Raw genomic sequence first — 23,087 nt, 5'->3', positions numbered from 1 at the left:
CTTTTATATCAGTATTATCTGTGAAGGCTTTTTAAGGGTGCTGTGAATCACTGAAGTTCCTTCCTTTGCTTTTTATCAGTTACAAAATAGGCTCTCATTTTCATACATTTTTTAATTAAAAGAAATTTTTTTTAACATTTATTTATTTTTGAGAGAGAGACAGCATGCAAGTGGGGGAGGGGCAGAGAGAGAGAGGGAGACACAGAATCTGAAGCAGGCTCCAGATTCTGAGCTGTCAGCGTAAGGCCGGATGTGGAGCTCAAACTCACAAGCTGTGAGACCCTGACTGGAGCTGAAGGTGGCTGCTTAATCGACTGAGCAACCCACGCGCCCCTTAACACATGTTTTTAGTTGTCTTGAGGAATGGCTTTGTGAGTTCATTTTGGTATTTGACTTTAGAAAATTTTGTCTATCTTTATAAATTAATTTTGCTGAAAAAAGTTGTACTTAAATATCTAAAATTCAACTGAGAAAAGACATCAAGGTGAAGTGACCTTTATACTTCATTTGCAAGAATTGAAAAACTCTGAGACAAAATTGTGAGTGCTCAAATGAAAAGATTGTCAAGAAACATTTCCTCATTTTTAGAGCAGGATAATTGTATTCTTAATACTCTTAAGTTTCTGCCTCCTAATTGTCTGGTGATACAACTAAGTGGGAAATTTTTGCAGGGCGGATGGTAGTAGCATTTTTATTCATTGAGATTTGTCCTTAGGAGAAATTTCTAATAGCAGTATTTTGCCTTTCACATATGCAGGAAAGGGAGTACAGATACTGTGTTTTAGCTTTAAAAACTGTATAATGTGAATCATTATTTCAAAAAAATTTGTCCTACCTTTTAAGGTCAGTAGTTTATCAGTTTCTGTATAGATGGTAAATGCTAAGGTTCCTAAACCTTGTGAAATGTAATTAAAATATGTGTTTCTACATATTGTCTGTTTAAATTTCTTAAATGTAACCAAAATCAGTGCCTCAAATTAATTAAATTAAAACAACCTCTTTTAGCAAAGTTAAAATGTATCAAAACTGGATTAAACATTTTGATATGATTCTATTGTTTAGCCATTTATTAGATTGTGTTTCATGGTAAGCACATGTTATGTGTTTGGAATAGAAAGATGCAAAAGTATGCATCCATGCCCTCAGGAGATACACAGTTTAGAAGGGAAAACATTTAGTTTTAGGTGAAAATTATTCCTATATTTATGTACTTTTGTATATATGTGTGTGTTGACTTTCAATTTGTAAAGAAAAATTTATATCTAATATGAAACAGCCATGACATTAAGCCTTTACCAATAAAAATATAGAAATAAAGCCAACACTTAATGTTATACCTTTCCACAAATATAATATTAAGTCATTTATGAAAATGTCCATATAGGTATTTGTAATAAATTTGGAGCAGAAACTTTTCTTTTCCTATAAGTATTTCATTTTATTTTTTATTATGAAAATTTTTGAATATACACAAAAGCAAAAGCTATCAGAGTACTTTTTCCTTAAGCTCCTCAAATCTGTTTGTTTATTGGTGTTTGCCTAGATATCTCAGCATTTTCATTACTTTCTTAAAAATTTCAGAATGCTTTAAAAAAAACAACTTGGTTTAAAGATCATGGACAGCAAAATAAAAATCGGAAACCTGGAATCTCTAGTGGATCTTTCCTTAATTTTTTGATTAAGACCAAATCATTTATCTTTTGTAAGCTTTTTGAGCTGTGTGTGTGTGTGTGTGTGTGTGTGTGTGTGTGTGTGTGAGAGAGAGCTTCTTAGAATATATAGCTAGCCCAAAATTTATTCTTGTAAGGCACTAAAAGACTTTAGGTACCTGGGGGAAAAATATATACACACATACATGTAGACATATTTATATCTGTCTGTCTTCTGGCAATGAAGTAGCTTTCCATTTGTTCCACCCTTTTACAAATTAGGTTACAGTTGATGAAACTGTAGTTATATAGGCTTATGTAAATTCATGAAACATGGTAGTGGCATGAAGATGAAGCATCTTTTTGTAGGCATGTGTCTTGGCTCTAGATATTACTGTATTCTTCTAAAGTTTGTCCTTTTTCAGGTTGGATGCTCCCTGGTTCTTTTAAGGAATCACTACATAAATTAGTACAGTGATTCCTAACTAATCAATTGCTGTCGTGTTTAGGTTTTTTTTTCTAATTCTTTTTAACCTTTATTTTTGAGAGAGAGAGAAAGAGAGGGAGTGTGAGGGGAGTAGGGGCAGAGAGGGAGACATAGAATCCAAAGCGGGCTCCAGGCTCTGGGCTTCAGCACAGAGCCCAATGCAAGGGCTCAAACTCAGGAACTATGAGATCATGACCTGAGCTGAAGTTGGACGCTTAACTGACTGAGCCATCCAGGCACCCCAGTGTTTAATTCTCTTTAAACAGAACTTTCAATGGGTTGTTACACTTCTTTGAAACCTTCAGATTTCTACCTAGTGCCTTCTCTGTCAATTACAGACTTCTTTTCTTAGTTGTCATTCATTCGTGTTACCCGTTGTTCTCTCATATGATCATTCACTATATGAAATAATGTTGCTTTAGTTGCACCAGAATGTATAATACATCTTTTCTTTCTTATATATTGCTGTTATTATTGAAAATAATTTTTTGCAATTCAGTAAATAGCTATAGTGTAACTAACTTAGCAGTTAATATGTACAAGCTACATGGGATGAGCACACTTACAGTGTGTTAATCTACATCGAATACATAATGAAGTGATGGGGACAGCTGTAATATATGGCTCTAAAAACTTGGAAATATGATAGTTCTCTGAGATGTAAACTAATATAATTCATCCTAACAAGGATTATACTTAACGGTCTCTGGAATCAGCAAAATATTTTATGTAAATTAACTTATTTGTTATGTAAATGAACTGTCAAAAAAATACTCTGGGGATTTAGGAGATAGGCCTAAAATGAAATCAGAATTTACTAAGTAGATATGTTATCTAATCAGTTGTACTTGCTCCTATTTAGAGATTGGAAGAGAAAAAACTGTTCAGCTTACGTTATAATAGAATCAGACAGGGGAAATACAAAGAGCCAAAGTTGACATTGCCCATCCAAGTACTGTCTGCCGTAAATGATACCCTATGTTACTATTGTGGCTGATTATCCCCCATTTTACATTATTCATGTTTATCAAGTAAAAAATTGTTATTATAATTTGCTTTCTTAAGTAGCTTTTCTTTTTTTTTTTTTTGTTTATTTATTTTACTTTGAGAGAGATAATGAGAGAGGAAGGGAGAATCAGGGCTTAATTTCACAAGGCATAAGATAATGATCTGAGCCATGATCCATCACTTAACTGACTGAGCCACCCAAACACCCTAAGCTTTTCTTTTTTTAATGTTTATTTATTTTGAGAGAGAGAGAAAATCCCAAGCAGGCTCCATGCTCAGATTGGAGCCCAATGAGCCTGACTCGGGGCTGGATCTCATGACAGTGAGATCATGATCTGAGCTGAAATCAAGAGTCAGATACTTAACCAAGTGAGCCATTCAGGCACCCCTCTTAAGTAACTTTTCTAAGGAAGAGATCATACTATTGCTTATCCATGTATTCCATAGTAACTGAGAGCTAATGTTAATCATTTTTAAATAATAAATTTACATTGTTTTATATGTAACTGTTAACAAGTTTAATTAATGTCTGCCCCTAAGTAGTCTCTGTGCTTATAAGAACACATTTGAGTTTGTAACACTGAGAATTATACTCTGCATTTTGGTCAGTTTGCTGGAATAAAGACCTATGAAGGCTCAGGTAGATAGCCAGCTGGTGTTACATGGTAAAAATAAGTGTTTGGTTTGCAACCCTAAAATTTGTACAGAACCACAGAAGACCCCAAATAGCAAAAGCAATCTTGAAAAAGCAAAGCAAAGCTAGAGGCATCACAATTCTGGACTTCAGGTTACATTGCAAAGCTATAGTAATAAAAACAGTATGATCCTGACACAAAAATAGACCCATAGAACAGAATAGAAAACTGAGAAATAAACCCATAATTATATGGTCAGTTAATTCTCGACAAAGCAGGAAAGAATATCTGATGGAAAAAAAGACAACCTCTTCAACAAATGGTGCTGGGAAAACTGGACTATCTTCTTATACCACATGCAACAGTAAATCCAAAATGGATTAGAGGTGCCTGGGTAGCTTAGTTGGTTAAGCATCTGAGTTCAGCTCAGGTCATGATCTCATGGTTTGTTGAGTGGGTTCAAGCCCCTCATGGGACTGTCTGCTCTCTGCACAGAGCCCACTTTGGATCCTCTGTCCCCCCTCTCTCACTGCCTCTCCCCCACGCATGTGTGTGCACCGTCTCCCTCCATTCCCCCCCCCCCCCAAATAACATAAACATTTGAAAAAGTGGAATAAACACCTAAATGTGAGAGGAGTCTGGCTGGCCTAGTTGGAAGAGCATGTGACTCTTGATCTCTGGGTTTGAATCCCACATTGTGTGTAGAGATTACTTAAAAAAATAAATAGATAAAAATTAAAAAATAAAAAAAAAGACCTACTAAATGTGAGACATGAAACCATAGAAATCCTAGAAGAGAATATAGGAAAACTTCTTTGGCATTGACCCTAGCAACTTTTTTCTAGATATGTCTCCTGAGGAAGGGAAACAAAAGTAAAAATAAACTATTAGGACTACATCAAAATAAAAAAATTCTGCACAGTGAAGGAAACAATCAGTAAAACTAAAAAGCAACCTACAGAATGGGAGAAGGTATTTGCCAATGACATAGCCAATAAAGGCTTAGTATCCAAAATAATAAAGAACTTAAAAATCTCAACAGAAAACAAAGAATCCAGTTAAAAATGAACAGAAGACTGACTTTGGCTCAGGTCATGATCTCGCAGTTCATGAGTTCAAGCCCTGCATCGGGCTTTGTGCTGACAGCTCAGAGCCTGAAGCCTGCCTCAGATTCAGTGTCTTCCTCTCTCTCATTTCCTCCCCTACTCACCCCTTGATTTTGGCTTAGGTCATGTTCTTGTGGTTTGTGAGTTCGAGCCCCATGTTAGGCTCTGCGCTAACATCACAGAGCCCGCCTTAGCTTCTCTCTACCCCACCTCATCCCCCACCCCTCAAAAATAAATTAAAAATATTAAAAAAAAAATTTTTTAATGAATATACTAGATGGTGTTACTTGAGGACATACAAGATAGTTTATTTGAAAATTGAGTATGTATAACATGGTTCATCTTATGTAGTAAGCTTAATAAAATGCAGACGTTATTGTCTAGATGATAAAAGCATTTATTCATTCCTTTTGATTAATTTATATTATTGTTTATAAAAATTTTCAAAAAGGAAAAAGGCTATTATCTCATTTTATATAACATCTAAGTATGCCAAGATATACGAGAGGTTGTTTTTTTTTTTTTTTGTTCCTAACCTTTTTATACTCAGTGTGATTTCTGTTTTATGAATGAATAATATTTTTTTCCAACTTGTGCTTCAGGACACACGAGTGCAATCTCTAGGCTTAGTTTGTGTGGCCAACATGCTTCCCTGTGTTTGGCTCTGACACCTGTCCTTCGTGAGTAGTAGTACAATTTTCTGATTACCCTTTCTTTTTACTCTCATCACAACCCTACTTAGGTCTTACCCAAGTAGCCATTTCTGTCCTGTTCTTCCATCAGTATTATCTAATTTTCATATCCATTAAATTTTCATATACATAAAATATATTTTTCAAAACCCTTTTCTCCATTAGGAATATCATACCATTTTTTTTTGACTGGGTATGGAAACACCTCATATATTCTGTTCTGGACTGTGCTGTGACAAATACAGAAATTTTTAACAGTTTCAATAAATGTAAAGGTGAGAAAACACCTAAAGTAAAAGAAAAAAAAAGGGAAAGAAAAATCACAAAAAACTAAAGTGTCCTCACTTTAGGTTCTTGTAATTTGTAGTTTAGAATCTAGCAACTTAAAAATTTTTTTTAAACGTTTATTCATTTTTGTGAGACAGAGACCCAGCATGAGTGGGAGAGGGGCAGAGAGAGAGGGAAACACAGAATCTGAAGCAGGCTGCAGGCTGTAAGCTGTCAGCACAGAGCCCAATGCAGGCCTTGAAGTCACAAGCCCTGAGATCATGACCTGAAGTCAGACGCTTAACTGACTGAGCCACCCAGGTGCCCCGAGAATCTAGCAACTTTAAAATCTTCATACTAAGTAGTGGGAGTTCCTTCCCCTATGCTATTTTCTGTGGCTTCTTCCCGGAAAACTGTCGACTTTGGCATATACCTCCTAAGCAAGAGATTGGAGGGAGGTTTCTTCTTACAGAAATTACAGTTTTTCAGAGAAGAAATACTCTGACCCTTAGGAGCCCTTCACTACAACAGTCAGCATTTACCTAGTCATTTTTGGTGAGGCTGACACCCACTCATTTTCCAGCCAGAGTTTTCATTTCTCTTTAATATAAATTAATAGTGAAGAGTGCTCAATACTTGAAAAGAGCTTCCCAACATGAGGGCATACAAACAGGGGGAAAAAATGATACCCAAGAAATTGCAAGGAATAGTTATGAAAACTTAAGGGGAAAAAATCTAATATACTCAAGAGATGAGAAAATATTTTATCATTAAAAAGAATGAAAACTTAAGGGGAAAAAAATCTAATATACTCGAGAGATGAGAAAATATTTTATCATTAAAAAGAATGTTCACATTCTTACAAAGATGTTCAAGTTGTGTGACTGTTGGCTCCCTTACCCAAGATCAGCTTCAGTAGTCTTATAAAGAAAACTAAAGGTTTAGAACATATAGCGAGAAGCTTCTAAGATGGTGGAAGAGTTTTGAGTGGGTGTATGGGATGGAAGTTTTGTTTGAGGGCTAGAAGCAACTTACTTTGGCTTTGCGAAGAAAAATTGAAAATGAACTATTGGAGTTCTGCTCTTGCTTCTCCCCATTAAACCCAAATTGCCTAATCATTCCATATCTGCAGTGTCTCAGAACCCTTGTCCTTGTATCCTCAGGAAACGAAATCAGGATGGTGTACTTTGCCTCTTAGGGGATGAGAGAGAGAGATGGACTGTTGCTTCCCTACCCCGTGCCCACCACATTCCTAGTACTGATAAATTACAGTCTGAAGAGAATCTCCCTTGCATGACATTTTTTCCTGTGAACAAAGAGTGAAGCTCCCTTCCTAAGGAATTGGTTTTTGTTTTTTGTTTTCTTTAGATTTTATTTTTTAAGTAGTCTCTATATCCAGTGTTCAACGTAACTTGAACTTACAAAGCCAGAATCAAGAGTCACATGCATGGGGCACCTGGGTGGCTCAGTTGGTTGGGCGTCCAACTTCAGCCTAGGTCATGATCTCGTTGGAGTTCTGGCCCCACTGTGGGCTCTGTGCTGACAGCTTGGAGCCTGGAGCCTGTTTCGGATTCTGTGTCTCCCTCTCTCTTTCTGCTCCTCCCCCACTCACACTCTGTCTCTCTCTCTCTCAAAAATAAATAAACATTTAAAAAAAAAGAAAAAAGAGTCACATGCTCTGCAGACCAAGCCAGCCAGGTGACCCGCAAGGAATTGTTTTTTGAAAAAAAGAAGAGAGATTAACTGTAGTTCTCTGCTGCCTAAAACTCTTTACCTTAGGTGTTTGCCACTTCAACATCCTGAGCTCACTGGGGCTGACAAGTGGTCTGGCATTGTCCCATATGCATTGTTTGAGTGAGTTTTCTTAGAAGAAAATGAGCACACAGGCCAAAATAATAAGATATTTCAAAGAAAAGAAAAATAGTGTACTCAGTTACAGATTCAATTCATAGTAGAAATACAAAAATAGATTGAGAATATAAAATTATCCTAATACTTATGCTAAAAAAATTGGGGAAGAAAGATTAACAATATAAAATAAGAAAATATAAGGGAGGAAAAGTTATTCAATATAAGAAACATAATAGCTGACATGAATACAAACAATAGGATAAATAACAGAATAAATCCTTTGAAGAGCAAAAGTATTAACATCCAGATGATAGGAATCTGAGGAGGGAGAAAAAAAGTGATCAGAAAATACGTGAAGGAATAAAGGGGATAGAGTTTCTAGAATTAAAGTGGCAGGGAAGGAAGGGATGAGTATTTTCAGGTAAAAAAAAGGCCCACAAAGAGTCAAGGGAGAGAGAAGGAAAATCCCACAACACACATTAAATGTAAAACTTCCAAAGGGAAAGAAAAATCTAAAGCCTTCCAGAGATGAGAAAGAAGTCACAAAGAAATGAAAAATTGATTTATATCACATTTTCAAACAGCAACTATGAATGCAAGCAGAAAATGCATTGGTATTTTTAAAAATTTGAAGGAAAGAGCTTGGAATTTTTTTATACATCCAAACTGTCATTCAGATATAAAGACAAATGCTGAAAAAGATAGATGAAGTAAAGGTAATAAAACACGTTGGTAAAGTTTTGTTTTCTTCCTTAAAAAAAAAAAAGTAGCTAATACCAAAGAATAGAGAGATATGTTCATACTAATCCTAAAATAAAAGCCTAGTTAGTTCTTTTTATTTTTATTTTTTTAACGTTTATTTTTAAGACGGAGAAAGACAGAGCATGAACGGGGGAGGGGCAGAGAGAGAGGGAGACACAGAATCTGAAACAGGCTCCAGGCTCTGAGCAGTCAGCACAGAGCCCGACGTGGGGCTTGAACTCATGGACCGCGAGATCATGACCCGAGCCGAAGCTGGACGGACGCTTAACCGACTGAGCCACCCAGGCGTCCCTAGTTAGTTCTTTTTAAACTACATTGAAGGAATATTTAAAAATTTATTTCAGTTTCACACCTAACTTTTATATATTATAAAAAATTATGTGTTGATGTCCCAACAATATCAAAGTGGTGTAAAAATTTTTAGATGTATATTCTTAGTTCCTGTAATTTATGGACAAGTAACAGGCTATTCGAACAGGCAAACTGTCAGCAGAAACAGATGCAAGTAATGGCAGAAACGAAGGAAGTGGCAAACCAAGACAGTAAAACACTATTATAAATTTACTCGATATTTACAAGGATTTAAAGGAAAACATGAATATAGGAGAAATCCAAGATATATAAAAAAGAACCAGGTAAACATTTATAGATAAAAAATACAGTAATTAAAAAAATTCTTTGAGGGGCGCCTGGGTCCCTCAGTCGGTTGAGCGGCCGACTTCAGCTCAGGTCATGATCTTGCGGTCCGTGAGTTCAAGCCCCGCGTCGGGCTCTGTGCTGACAGCTCAGAGCCTGGAGCCTGTTTCAGATTCTGTGTCTCCCTCTCTCTGACCCTCCCCCGTTCATGCTCTCTCTCTCTGTCTTGAAAATAAATAAACGTTAAAAAAAAATTAAAAAAAATTCTTTGGATGGGCTTTACAGCATATTAAACATAGCAAAAGAAAAGATCAATGACCTTAATGTAACAACAGAAACTATTTCATAGTATATTTACAAGAACGTTTAATGTGATATCAGTTCTTCACCAAATTCGTTTAGAGATATAATGCAATTCTGATTAAAAAACCTAGTAGAATTTTTCTTGACAGTTGATAAAGAGACTTTAGGTTTTATTTGGAAAAATGAAGACTAAGAATAATCAAGATACTTTTTGGAAGAATATCCAGATGTGGACGGTCATTTTTCCTACCAAGTATCAGGACTGCTGTGAAGCTTGAGTTATTAAAACTGTGTGGCTTTTGTCACAGGAATAGACAGATTGACCAGTGCAGTAGACTAGATTTCCCCAAAACAAAATAGGGCGTGTTGTGGAATTTTGATTTCTGCAATGTTCAGTAAAGGTTGATAAAGCTGACTTTTTCATGGTTAATTTTTCTTTATCTTAATGTGCCTTTAATTTCTACAAATTAAGTAACATACAGAAAAATGGGGTAAGAAAGAAGAAGGAGAATAAATGACTAGACATTTCACAAAAATACTGCATGGCTAATAATCACATTAAGAGGTATTCAGCATCATTACTGATCAGGAAAATGCACATTAAGTGATAACTATTTTACAGAAACATTTTTGACACAGATTTTAAAATGACAATACCAAGTGTTTGGGAGAATGTAAATCCTTGGGATCTCTTTTACTTTCCTGGTGGGAGTGTAAAATGATGGAATAATTTGATAAAATAGTTTGGTATTATCTTCTAAAATTGACTATTCACATAGCTTTTGTTTTGTGAATGGTTGTTATATTAAAAATAAAATAATAAGACTAAGAGCCAGGGATAAAGCACATTATCAGAAATTTGATTTTTATATTTTTATATTGTCAGACGGGCACATTTCCTAAAATCTAATCTCCCCCCTGCTCGTCACTCCATCCCTAAAAGAATTTTGTAGTCTTTTTTTCTTTCATTTGTATAACATTCTTAGGTTTCTTTTTTAAATGCAGGACATAGCTTTTCTCTTTATCATATACTCAGTAAGTGGCAAAACTACTATTCAAATACCTTGTCAGTTTAGCACCAGAAGTTTATTTGTACTCCTTGTGGCCAACCAAACTGTTGTTAAGAGAATGCTTATGCTAGTAAGAAAAGCACTTAGAAAGCAGTCATCATTTTTATTATACTCATTTGAGGAGAAAATATTCTTGACTTTTCTTTTCTGCAATTTGAGTTTCTAGGTTTTCAATCTTGTAAGCTATTCCGAAATGCTGCAAGATTGAAAAGTTGGTGTGAAGAAAAATAAATTATTGTTTCAGATTTTAAGTGATTAGTTAGCAGGAGAAGTAAGTATAAGAATGAGAAAAGAGAAAACTCAGGAATTAACAGTATTGCTAAATACTGTATAAGGCATTTAGAAAAGTCTTCCTGCAAAATCATTTACTTCACATTTCACTTCTTACAACCTTTTTTTTTTTTTTTCCATAGGCTCCATGCTTGGAGCCCAACATGAAGCTAGAACTCATGACCCTGAGATCAAGCCCTGAGCTGGGATCAAGAGTCAGATGCTTAACCAACTGAGCCACCTGAGTGCCCCGACTTCTTACAACTTTTAAAATATATATCTCATATAACACAGGTTTTTCTTTTTAAAAGCTTGTACTTTGAGTATATTCAGTTCAGTTCTTTTAAGAAGATATTTTTATTTAAATTTTTTTTTTTTAACGTTTATTTATTTTTGGGACAGAGAGAGACAGAGCATGAATGGGGGAGGGGCAGGGAGAGAGGAAGACACAGAATCGGAAGCAGGCTCCAGGCTCTGAGCCATCAGCACAGAGCCTGACGCGGGGCTCGAACTCACGGACCGCGAGATCGTGACCTGAGCTGAAGTCGGACGCCTAACCGACTGAGCCACCCAGGCGCCCCAGAAGATATTTTTATTTAGATTTCTTTATAGAGTTAAAAAAATGTTTTAGCTCCGATTAGGTTAATTCTTTTTTTTCTTTTTTTTTTTAGGGTTAAAAATTTTAGTACATTATAACTAGATTCCATAAAACACTGACACTAAGCTAATTACAATTATACACAAGTATACAAATAAGTTGTGAAAACAATATTTAACAAAAGTCGTCAGACAAAAAGAGTACCTGCTCCATGATTCAAACACAGGCAAATTTAATTTATAAAAGTCTCGAAAGTCAGTATAGTGCTTATCTTTGCAGAAAGAGGAAAGAGAGGTAAGAGAAGATAAAGAGACACTACTGGGTTCTTTAAGCTTCTAGTAGTTCTCTATTTTTGACTGAGATTTTTATTACCTAGATTTGTTTTGTGTTAATACATCAAGCTCTACAATTATTATGTGAAGTTCTCTGTATGTATATATTAACTCAGTAAAACTTTTAAAAGTTCTAAGTTCATCAAAAAGAAAATAAAAATAAACATAGAACAAGTGGGACAAATGGAAAATTCAAAGGAAAATTATAGGGAGATGTAAATATAATATAGTAGTAATTCCATTAAATGTAACTGTACTAAATTCATCAGTTAGAACCAAGCTTGTTACACTTTATTTAAAAAAAATTTTTTTTTCCAACGTTTATTTATTTTTGGGACAGAGAGAGACAGAGCATGAACGGGGGAGGGGCAGAGAGAGAGGGAGACACAGAATCGGAAGCAGGCTCCAGGCTCTGAGCCATCAGCCCAGAGCCTGACGCGGGGCTCGAACTCACGGACCGCGAGATCGTGACCTGGCTGAAGTCGGATGCTTAACCGACTGCGCCACCCAGGCACCCCTACACTTTATTAAGTAGTAAAACATGTTTGTACAAGACACATCTAAAATAGCTAAGGAAAAAATATAAGTGAAAGTAAAAGAATGGAAAAATAAGTCAAAAAGTAATAAAAAAATCTAGGATATGTTAGATCTTAAGGCAGAAAGCATTATTAGAGTGATATATACTACAAAATTACAACATTCAGTTCATGAGAAGGAAATAAATATCCTGATAAGATTAGATTATATTTAAAGCAAATACTGAGAAAACTACAAGGAGAAATAGAAGAATCCACAACAATTCTTTGAGTGACAAAAGATAAAGCAATAAAATAAAAACAATATAAACAACACAAGTGACAGGTCTAAAGTACTGGATATATGTTGAGAGAGCATTACACCCAAGGATTGCAGAGTATATATTCATTTAAAGCATATATAGTACCTTTATAAAAATAATCCTCATGATATTATTCAGCACAAAGTTGGGAATGATAATGGATGACCACATAGGATAACTTTTTTTTAACAATGCTTTTTAGAAGCTATAGATGAAATGAATATTTGTATGTTAATTTCTAGTTTATAGGACATGGTAGATATTCAATAATTGTTTAATCATTTTTTTCTTTTAATGCTGCATTTATAAATGCCTATATTTGTGTTTTCTTCTGTGCTGACAATGAGATACGAATCTTGATGTGTAATCAGTAAAATTTTTAATCTATTCAACTTGAACTTCTAGTGATTATTTTATGATCTTTATGGGTTGAAGTATGTATTCTCTTCTGGACCTCAAAATCAGATTTTATATGTCTTTTATTTCCGTTCACATTGTTTCAGGGTTTTGACATTACAAGGTGCACAGCATAGGCTTAATGTTTAGATTTTCTGGAGTAAATTAGTGAGAAATTGGAAATAGTCCTTATTATGAGCAATTTTGTTTGCTTTTTATTTTGTTAAAGAATTAAACTTAACTTGGTTTTTAATAGATATATGGTTTAATTCAGATTTTTTTCAAATTGAAGGAAAAATGAGGTGGATTAAAAAAAGCCTACAGCAAGTAAGAATAACGTAATATGCCACTGTGTTCATACAGGGCAGCTGCGTCATCTTAATGGTTTGCCACGTCTGCTCTAGATTTTTTATGACTGAAATAAAAGTGTTCCTCAGATACTTCTCCTTAATTTATTTCTCCTCTTTCTCTGCAGGTAATCACTATCCAAATTTGTTGTTTCTTATTGTATGTGCTTATATCCTGTGACTACATACATAGACATTCATAATAATATGTGGTATTATTTTTGCATATTTTAAACTTGACATACTAGGGGCGCCTGGGTGGCTCAGTCGGTTAAGCGGCCGACTTCGGCTCAGGTCATGATCTCAAGGTTTGTGGGTTCGATCCCTGCATCGGGCTCTGTGCTGACAGCTCAGAGCCTGGAGCCTGTTTCAGATTCTGTGTCTCCCTCTCTCTTACCCTCCCCCATTCATGCTCTGTCTCTCTCTGTCTCAAAAATAAATAAATGTTAAAAAGAAAAATTAAAATAAATAAATAAATAAACTTGACATACTATATGTCATTTTGTAATTTGCTTTTTTCATTTAACTTTGTTTAACTTACATATAGTATTCAGTTATATGATTCTTCAAATTTATTTATCCATACCCTGACAAATAACATTTAGGTTGTTTCTTACTTCTCTATAAGAAATAATGTTGTAGTGCACGTTTTTGTGCTTCTCTCCATGACACACAGTAAGACCTTTTTGAGGGTATATTTCTGGAAGTGTAATTGTTGAGTTTAGGGCATACTTACCTCATTAGACATTGCCAAATGGCTCTCCAGAGGCAAAGTGCTCTCCATATATTTTCCCATCAGCTCTTATTGAGAGTTCCTATTTTTTTCACATCTTCTTAACATTTAATGTCAGTCTTTGTAATTGCTGATGTCATAAAATACCATCTTAATGTTTTCATTTGTGCTTCTTTGATAACTAAGAAAGCTTAATATCTTTTCATACATTTGTTGACCCTGTAGGCTTCTTCTTTTTGCAGTAACTTGTGCAATATTTTTGTCCATTGTTCAGTAGGAGGATGTTGCTTTTAAAAGATTGATTTGTAGGATTACTTTATATAACTAGATACTAATCCTTTATTGATTCTACACTACATATGTCATCTCCCAGTAGCTCATTTTTTCATATGTGATTATAAGGTTTAGTGAATAAAAGCTTCAGATTTTAGAGTAGTAAATTTTGTGTATTTTATTAGGCAACTATCAAAATTTTTCCATGTAGTATATTAATTTTCTAAGCAACATTTTTTTTTCAAAACTGTTTATTAAGTCATCCCTTTCTACAGATATTCAGTGCAGTCTCTTTTAAATACCAAGTTTTCTTAATGAATAAGTCTCTTTCTGATTTCTCTAATCTGTGCCAATTGTATTTCTTGGACTTATAGAACCCTGTCTTCAATATTGTAATTTTATTATAAGTCTTGTTACCTGATAAAGCATGTGCTCATATTTTGTTGTCTTTAAGTTCTATCATGGCTATTCTTGGCAGTTTGCACGTTTAGCTTGATATGTAGAAAAAAGAATTCCTTTGACATTTTTTATTGGAATCAAATTAAATGTGTATATTAATTGAGGGGAGTGTTTGTTTTACCATATTGAATCATTTCCTCCATGAATGGTGTATATGTCTATTTATCTAGGATCTTGTCTTATGCTTCTAGATAGAGTTTATAGTTTTTTTCATAAAAGTCTTGATAATCTTTTGATAACTAATTCCTGTACTCTTCTAGTAGTTACTGCTATTGCAAGTAAATTCTTTTTATGCTGTACTTTATAATAGATGCTAATATATAGAAATATGATTTTTTTAAGTTTTTAAAATTTATTTTGAGAGAGAGAGAGAACATGGGGGAGGGGCAGAGAGGAAGTGGGGGGGAAAGAGAGAATCCCAGGCAGGCTCCGTGCTGTCAGTGCAGAGCTTGATGCAGGGCCTGAGCTCACAACCTGCAAGATTGTAACCTGAGTGAAAATCAAGAGTCATATGCTTAACTGACTGAGCCACCCAGGCGCCCCAGAAATATGATTAAATTTTGTATAACCAGGAGACTTTCTGAACTCTTTCAAGTGTTACAATGGTTTGACTATAAATTATGTTGGATTTTTTGCCTAGTGATTATTTTACTCTTCTTCTCCAAGGATTATACTTTTTTCAAAACTTATTTTTCTTGTCTGCTATGTTCACTAAAACCTACAGGTCAGTGTTGGATACAGTCATCGCAGACATCTTTGTGCCATTTGTAGTAGGCATTATTATATCATTCCTTTTTTTTTTTTAATGTTTATTTATTTATTTTGAGAGAAAGGGAGCATGTGTGAGTGAGGGAGGGACAGAGAAAGGGAAAGAGAGAATCCCTTCGCTGCACTGACAGCAAAGAGCCACATGTGGGGCTCGAACCCATGAACCACATGATCATGACCTGAGCGAAAACCAAGAGTCAGGTGTTTAACTGACTAAGCCACCCAGGCTTCCCCATCATTATATCATTCTTGATGGTAAAAGGGAATACTAACTTCTATGATGAAAAGGTTTGCAGTAGCTTTTAAAATTAAAATATAAGCTGGGCACCTGGGGTGGCTCAGTCGGTTAAGCCTCTAACTTCGGCTCAGGTCATGATCTCAACATTCACGAGTTTGAGCTTCGCGTCAGGCTGAGCTGTGCAGACAGCTCAGAGCCTGGATCCTGCTTCGGATTCTGTGTCTCCCTCTCTCTCTGCCCCTCCCTACCAATGCTCTCTCTCTTTCTCTTTCTCTCTCAAAATTAAACATTAAAAAAATTTTTTTTAATAAATTAAAATATACTGTGTCAACATTGCTTTCTCAACCTTGTTCATGTCATGTCATACATAGAAAATGTCACATTTGTATATAACACATTAAAATAAGCTAAGGCAGCTTCTTGTAATTGGGGTTCGCATTGCCTTAGGCCTGATCCACCTGCCTCAAAGGCTAAATAGAGCAAAATCAGCGCTTCTACCCTGATAGGTATTGCAGGCATTGCAGTTGGAAATCTGTCCTCTAATCTTGTACCACTAAAGTGCTGTTAGCCCTAGATTTTATGTAGATTTATTTATTAGTGTAAAACTCCTTGTTTCTTTTATTGCTTAAAAGTTGTTTTTTGTTGTTCATAAATGATTATTAAGCTTCATCAAATGCTTTTTTTTAATCTAATGAGATAGTTATATAGTTTTCTCTTTTGACATATATTTTTCGAGAGAGTGTACAAGTGTGCACACTTGTGCATACCATCAGGAAAGGGGCAGAGGAAGGAGAGAGAGAATGTTAATATCTTAATATGGTGAATTACATACATAGAATAGCCTGCATTCTTAGGAGAAGTCTGCCTTGAGCATTTCTAGATCAATTTAACAGAAAAGTTTTTATTTATGTGACTCATCTTGTTGCTAGCTCAGGAAAATAAACATTATTTTTTTAATTGTGAAATGCACTATAAAAATAAAAACATGTATAAACATTTTTATGTAATATTTTATTTACATAAATTTATGCAATTGAATGACCAACTCTTTAATTGCCACCGAGGTTAAAAAGTAGAGCATTACCAGTGCACCTCAGTTGCATTTCTTCCTCCTTCCTCACCTCAAAGGGGGTAACTAGTATCATGACTTGTGTGTTACCATTCCTTTGCTTTTATTTATAGCTTTATAACACAAATATGTATCTATAAACAGTTATTATTTAGTTTTCAAAAGTTGAGTAAGAACACAGATTTAACTCTGTATAGAGCATATTATTGCTACCATTGGCTAAAGGCTTTCAGAAGAAGATATAAGCAGAACAGTTTCTAGGTCATTGTGTGTCTTCACAGTCTCTTTTGGGGGAGATCCTAATGACTCACTCATAAAGTGAATAGTGTTGAGTGGTGAGTCCTCTTTACCACCATTGAGGCATCTGGTGGGCCCTTACTAATACAGATACTATATAGAGTGAAATCAGAGGGAATGGGCTACTATCTGCCTCATAATTCTAAACTCACTATGGTTTACCCCAAGTTCAGAGGAGTAATTCAAAGCAGAAGAGCTTTTAGCATGAAATGCATGTTTTCCATTGATAATATATCCAGCACAACACGGAGGAGAGAGCATGAGCTTCATTACCACATGATCTAGACATGTCAAGTATATATTAGACTTAAAACCAGGAATTCTATCCTCAGACTACAGAAAGTTATTTAGGCAGAGAGGATCTCATTGATAATAGATCTCAACAATCTATTTCTTTCTCTTTTAATGTTTATTTTTGAGAGAAAGAGCGCCCATATGCGTACCTGCACACGAGTGAGGAAGGGGCAGACGATAGAGGTGGACAGAGGGACCGGAATGGGCTCTGTACTGACAGCAGAGAGCTCAATGCAGAGCTAAAACTCCCAAACCATGAGATCATGACCTGAGCTGAAGTCAGACACTTAACTGACTTAAGTCACAATATGCTAATGTGGATTGCTTTCTGTGTTGTTGTGTTTTTTTTTTTGTTAAAGATTTTTTTTTTTTTTTTTTTTTTTTGAGGGGAGGGTGCCTGGGTGACTCAGTCGGTTGAGGCTTCAACTTCAGCTCAGGTCATGATCTCGCAGTTTCTGGGTTTGAGCACTGCATCAGGCTCTGTGCTGATAGCTTGAAGCCTGGAGCCTGCTTCAGATCCTGTGTCTCCCTCTCTCTCTGCCCCTCCCTCCTCACACTCTGTCTCTCTCTCTCTCTCTCTCTCTCTCTCTCTCTCTCAAAAATAAGTAAATATTAAAAAAAAATGTTTAAGTAAATAAAGATTTTATTTTTAAGTAACCTCTATACCCAACATGGGGTTCGAATTTACAACCCCGAGATTAAGTGTCGCACTCTACCTACTGAGCCAGCCAGGTATCCCCTAGATTCTTGCTATCTTTGCTCATAAAGGTTGCCTTATTCTCCTTTGTGTGCTGGTTCACTTGTTTTCTTTATTCCTGTCTTCCTTTTTTCTTCATTTATTTTGTCATTTTGGTGGACATACATCCTGAATAGCTTTTTGAGTTTGGATGCTTGAGAGAGATGTTTTTTGGTCTTTCTTTTTCTTTTTTTTTTTCTTTCTGTTTGTTGTTGTTGTTGTTGTTTGTTTTTTAAGATTTTGTTTTTAAGTAATCTACACCCAGCATGGGGCTTGAACTCATGTCCCCAAGATCCAGTTGCATGCTCTACTGATTGAACCAGCCAGACCCCCCTGGTCTTTCTTGATAATAGTTTGTCTAAGTATTTAATTCTAGCTTCAAAATAAGTTTTTTTTCATTATTTTGAAGATACACCATTTTATTTAAAAGCTTCCATGCCAGCTGTTGAGACTATGTCCCTTTTTTTTTTCTTAAAAACTTTTAATATTTATTTATTTTGAGAGAGAGGGGGACAGACTATGAGTGGGGGAGGGGCAGAGAGGCTGAGCCCTCAGCACAGAGCCTGAAGCAGGGCTCGAACTCATGAACTGTGAAATCATGACCGGAGCTTAAGATGGACGCTTAACAGACTGAGCCACCCAGGAGTCACCTTTTTTTTCTTTCTGGAAGCTCGTAGAATTTTGTCTTCTCCCCAAAGTTTCTGAAGTTCTACTGCGAGGTTTCTTTTTATCTGTTTATTTTCATGCATTGTGTTTAGACCCGTTTAATCTGGTAGTTTACTTTCTCAAATCTGGGAGATTGTTTTTGGTTTGTTTTGTTCTACCCCCTTTGATTATAGCTTTCCTTTCTTTGTTTTTGTTCCCACCTAAAATGGACATTGGCCCTTCATTTTTCTTCTGGTTCTCTAATTTTCTCTCCTGTTTTTCATTTCTCTGTTTTTATTCTACTTTCAGTTTCTAATTTCCTAAGAAGTAAATTTCCTCAACTTTCCTTTCATTATGTTGTTGTTTCTTTATTTTGAAAGAGAGAACCCATGAGTGGGGGAGGGGCACAGAGAGAGAGAAAGAAAGGGAGAAAGAGAATCCCAAGCAGGCGCCATGCTCAGTGTGGAGCCCAACTTGGCACTTGATCTCATGACTCAGATCGTGACCCTAGCTGAAATCATGAGTCAGACACTTAACTGACTGAGCCACCTAAGCGCTCCTCAACTTTCCTTTTAAGATTCCAACTGATTTTCTTTTACAGCATCTTGTTTTTGTTTCATGGACGAGATATCTTATTCTGAGAATATAAATTTTGGTTTTGTTCATGTTTTAGTCTATGTTCCTAGCTTCTATTTCTTACATGTTATGCTTTCCCTTTCATCTGTCTATTTATTTATAGACTCTTATTTTTTTTTATTTTTTTTTTTCAATGTTTATTTATTTTTGGGACAGAGAGAGACAGAGCATGAACGGGCGAGGGGCAGAGAGAGAGGGAGACACAGAATCGGAAACAGGCTCCAGGCTCTGAGCCATCAGCCCAGAGCCCGACGCGGGGCTCGAACTCACGGACCGCGAGATCGTGACCTGGCTGAAGTCGGACGCTTAACCGACTGCGCCACCCAGGCGCCCCTATAGACTCTGTCTGTTAGAGGCTTTCCAAAGATAACCAAATATCACTGACTGGCTGCTCGTGATTGAGAAGGAAACCAAAATGCTGATTGGAAGTTTCAAGTGCATGGATAGGGTTTGTCTGTTTTAGGTTTTATTGGATGGTGATCTGGGAAGACTGTTTATGGGCCAAATTCGTGTGGTAGGATTTTGAGTTATCATTTCTCAGATTGGTTACTTTCCCCAGGGAAGAGTCACTCTTATGCATGCATGGTAAGGATCTGAGTGTAAGGATTCTGGGTTCCAATTGGGGAAGAAGGCTGGATTCTCTGACTTTAGATATTAATATGTATAGTCACTTAATTTTCCTGTTTTGGTTTGGACAAGATGATGAGACCCTGAACTGAGTTTGTGTTCTTTATCCAGAGACCCTCTGTTTTAAACTTTTTAGAGAAAAAAACCTTTCAAGACAGCATATCTCCCAAGTCATGGATGGGATTGAGGGATCTGATTTTTTTTTCTTCTTAAATGGCTCTCACTGACATCCTTCTTGCTTTATTAGCCCTCTACTCCCTTTACCCTCAGTTCCATTGTTACCTGATACTGCCCATTTTTGAAAATTCTATGGTGTGAAATAGATTGGTTTTCACCTTCTTTCTATCTCAGCCTGGAACTTAGCTTTCTCTAGTAATTTACCATTGGTCCATTTCCATTCTAACTTTCAAAATGTCATTGATTTTTCTCCTTCTTACCTACCCTTTTTTTCCTATCCTTCTAAAGTATATTTCCTTCTAAGGGAGTTCCCTGATGTAATTTTTAGTGGAATTTCAGGAGGGACTGAAATTAAATTCATGTATATCATTCTCCATCTTAACCCGGAAACCTAAACCTACTTTTTAATTGTCCTACTTATTTTTAGTATGTACAGTATTTATGTTGAAGCATTGAAATATCCTGTAAAGGATAATATCTAGGTGTTCCATATATTAAAAAAAATAATAAAACATTAAGATATTAATTCTTTTTGTGACTGTCAACATTCCTACTTCCCTTTTGGAATAGGAACTAGATAAAAAGAAAGGACATACTAGGAAAAGTCAAATGAGTCTGTCAAATTATTCAATGTGAATGCCAACCACTATAAAATATTGAAATAAAAATTACGTATTTTATACTTTCTTTTCAGATGCAACTACTAAGAGGTAATGTCAGAAAAATGTATTTTAATTAAATTACTTATGGTGCTGTAAACTTTGATTACAAGCATAGCAGTATGCCTTTGAGAAAGACCTTCTAGTAAATTAAATTCAGTTAATTCAGGGATACATAAGCCATGAAAAATGAAGAGCAAATGATTGACCAGACGGAATAATGATCTTTACATATGTATTGGAAAGTACTCTTGTTTTACATGGTAGTAAAACTACCCACAAAATTTATCTTATTGTGGTGCTTACTTGAAAATTTGGAAAACAGAAAAATGTCTTTCTGTTAGCTTAGCAATGCATCTGGTGTTATTAATAGGTTATTGATATTTAAAATTCTTATACTTCCTCTATAGGCTTAATGATGGGGACATTTAAAAGTCATTGCTCATGAGGGGTGTCTGGCTGGCTCAGTGGTAGACCATGCGACTATTAATCTCAAGGTTGTGAGTTTGAGCCCTATGTTGGGTAGAGATTACTTAAAATCTTAAGCGGCGCCTAGGTGGCTCAGTTGGTTGAGTGTCTGACTTCGGCTCAGATCACAGTCTCTCAGTTTGTGGGTTCAAGCCCTGCATTGGGCTCTGTGCTGACAGCTCAGAGCCTGGAGCCTGCTTCGGATTCTGTGTCTCCCTCTCTCTCTGCCCCTCCCCTGCTCATGCTCTGTCTCTCTCTCAAATAAATAAACGTTAAAAAAAATTTTTTTGTAAGTTAAATCTTAAAGGTCATTGTACTTGAATATATATTTTCAAAGTATTTTGGATGTCTTTAAGATTAAAAAAAAACATGGAATAGGTAAGTCAAGTTATATAGTTTTTCAAAGAGTAGTCTTATGTCACATACAACTAACTAGTCCCTATGAAGTTTGGGGATCTAAACCATAGAAAAAGATCCAAAAAATTATGTCAAAGTCAAGGCAGAACTTAGTCATTAATGCATCATGTGTACTTTTAAAATTATTTATTTTACTATTCACTGTGAAGAGACACTTAACAGTTTTTATGTACCACTATATTCATGTTGTTCTGTTGAATTAAACTTAGAACTTATACAGTATCCATTACTTAAAAACATGTTGCTCTGCATATCAGAGCTTGAGTACTAAGATAGTCTCAGTCTTCTTGAAGAATAAAAGGGAAGAAGGAGCAAATTGTTGTGTGACCATGTCCTTTTTTTTTCTTTCTGACATAAAACATCCTACCCAAAAGCCCTGTTTCAGTGGAGGCTAGAATTGTTTAGTGTGAGTTTTACTCAGGATATAGTGACTCACTGTGAGATTTTGCTCAGAAGAAAGAACTCTGTGGTGATAGCATATACATTGCTCACTTTTTTTCCTGAGTTCCCTGTAGTTTCACTAGAACTTTATTTTGTGAAGTATGTTAAGTGATAAAACACCTGCTATATTAGTTTGGCAGGGCTTCCATAACATAATACCAGAGACTGGGTGGCTTAAACAACAGAAATCTATATTCTCAACAGTTCTTGTGACTAGAAGTCCAGGATCAGGGTGTCAGCAGAGTTGGTTCCTTCTGAGGGCTGTGAGGAAAGGATCTGTGCCAGGCATCTCTCTTTGACTTATAAGTGGCTATCTTCTTCCTGTGTCTTCACATCATCTGCCCTCTGGACCTGTGCCCAAATTTCCTCTTCTTAATGAGGACGCTAGCCTCACTGGACTATCTCCCACCCTGATGATCTCATTTTTAACTTAATTACCTCTGTAAAAAAAAAAAAAAAAAAAAAAACCCTGTCTTCGAAATGTCATATTTGGAGGCACTGGAAATGAAGACTTTAAACATAGGAATTTAAAAAATGTTTTTTAATGTTTGTTTGTTTGTTTGTTTGTTTATTTATTAAATATTTTAAAATGTTTATTCACTATTTAAGAGACAGAGACAGAGTGTGAGCAGGGCAGGGGCAGAGAGAGAGGGAGACACAGAATTCGAAACAGGCTCCAGGCTCCTAGCTGTCAGCACAGAGCCTGACGCGGGGATTGAACTCACAAGCCGTGAGATCATGACCTGAGCTGAAGTCGGATGCTTACCCGACTGAGCCACCAAGGTGCCCCAAATGTTTATTTATTTTTGAGAGAGAGACGGAACACAAGCAGGGGAGGGCAGGGAGAGAGGGAGACAGAATCCAAAGCAGGCTCTAGGCTCCAGACTGTCAGCACAGAGCCCA

The 23,087-nt window shown here is 35.9% G+C and overlaps 1 protein-coding gene across 5 annotated transcripts in view; it reads left to right on the top strand.

The window, feature by feature from the left end:
* Positions 1–23,087, top strand: part of JMJD1C (jumonji domain containing 1C) — a 265,419-nt gene that overhangs the window by 119,534 nt on the left and 122,798 nt on the right. The gene's annotated exons all lie outside the window — the stretch shown is intronic.

Source organism: Acinonyx jubatus, chromosome D2 (genome assembly GCF_027475565.1).
Source record: "Acinonyx jubatus isolate Ajub_Pintada_27869175 chromosome D2, VMU_Ajub_asm_v1.0, whole genome shotgun sequence".
Taxonomy (NCBI): domain Eukaryota; kingdom Metazoa; phylum Chordata; class Mammalia; order Carnivora; family Felidae; genus Acinonyx; species Acinonyx jubatus.
The sequence above is the reverse complement of the archived record's forward strand: the minus strand, read 5'-3'. Positions and strand labels throughout refer to the sequence as shown.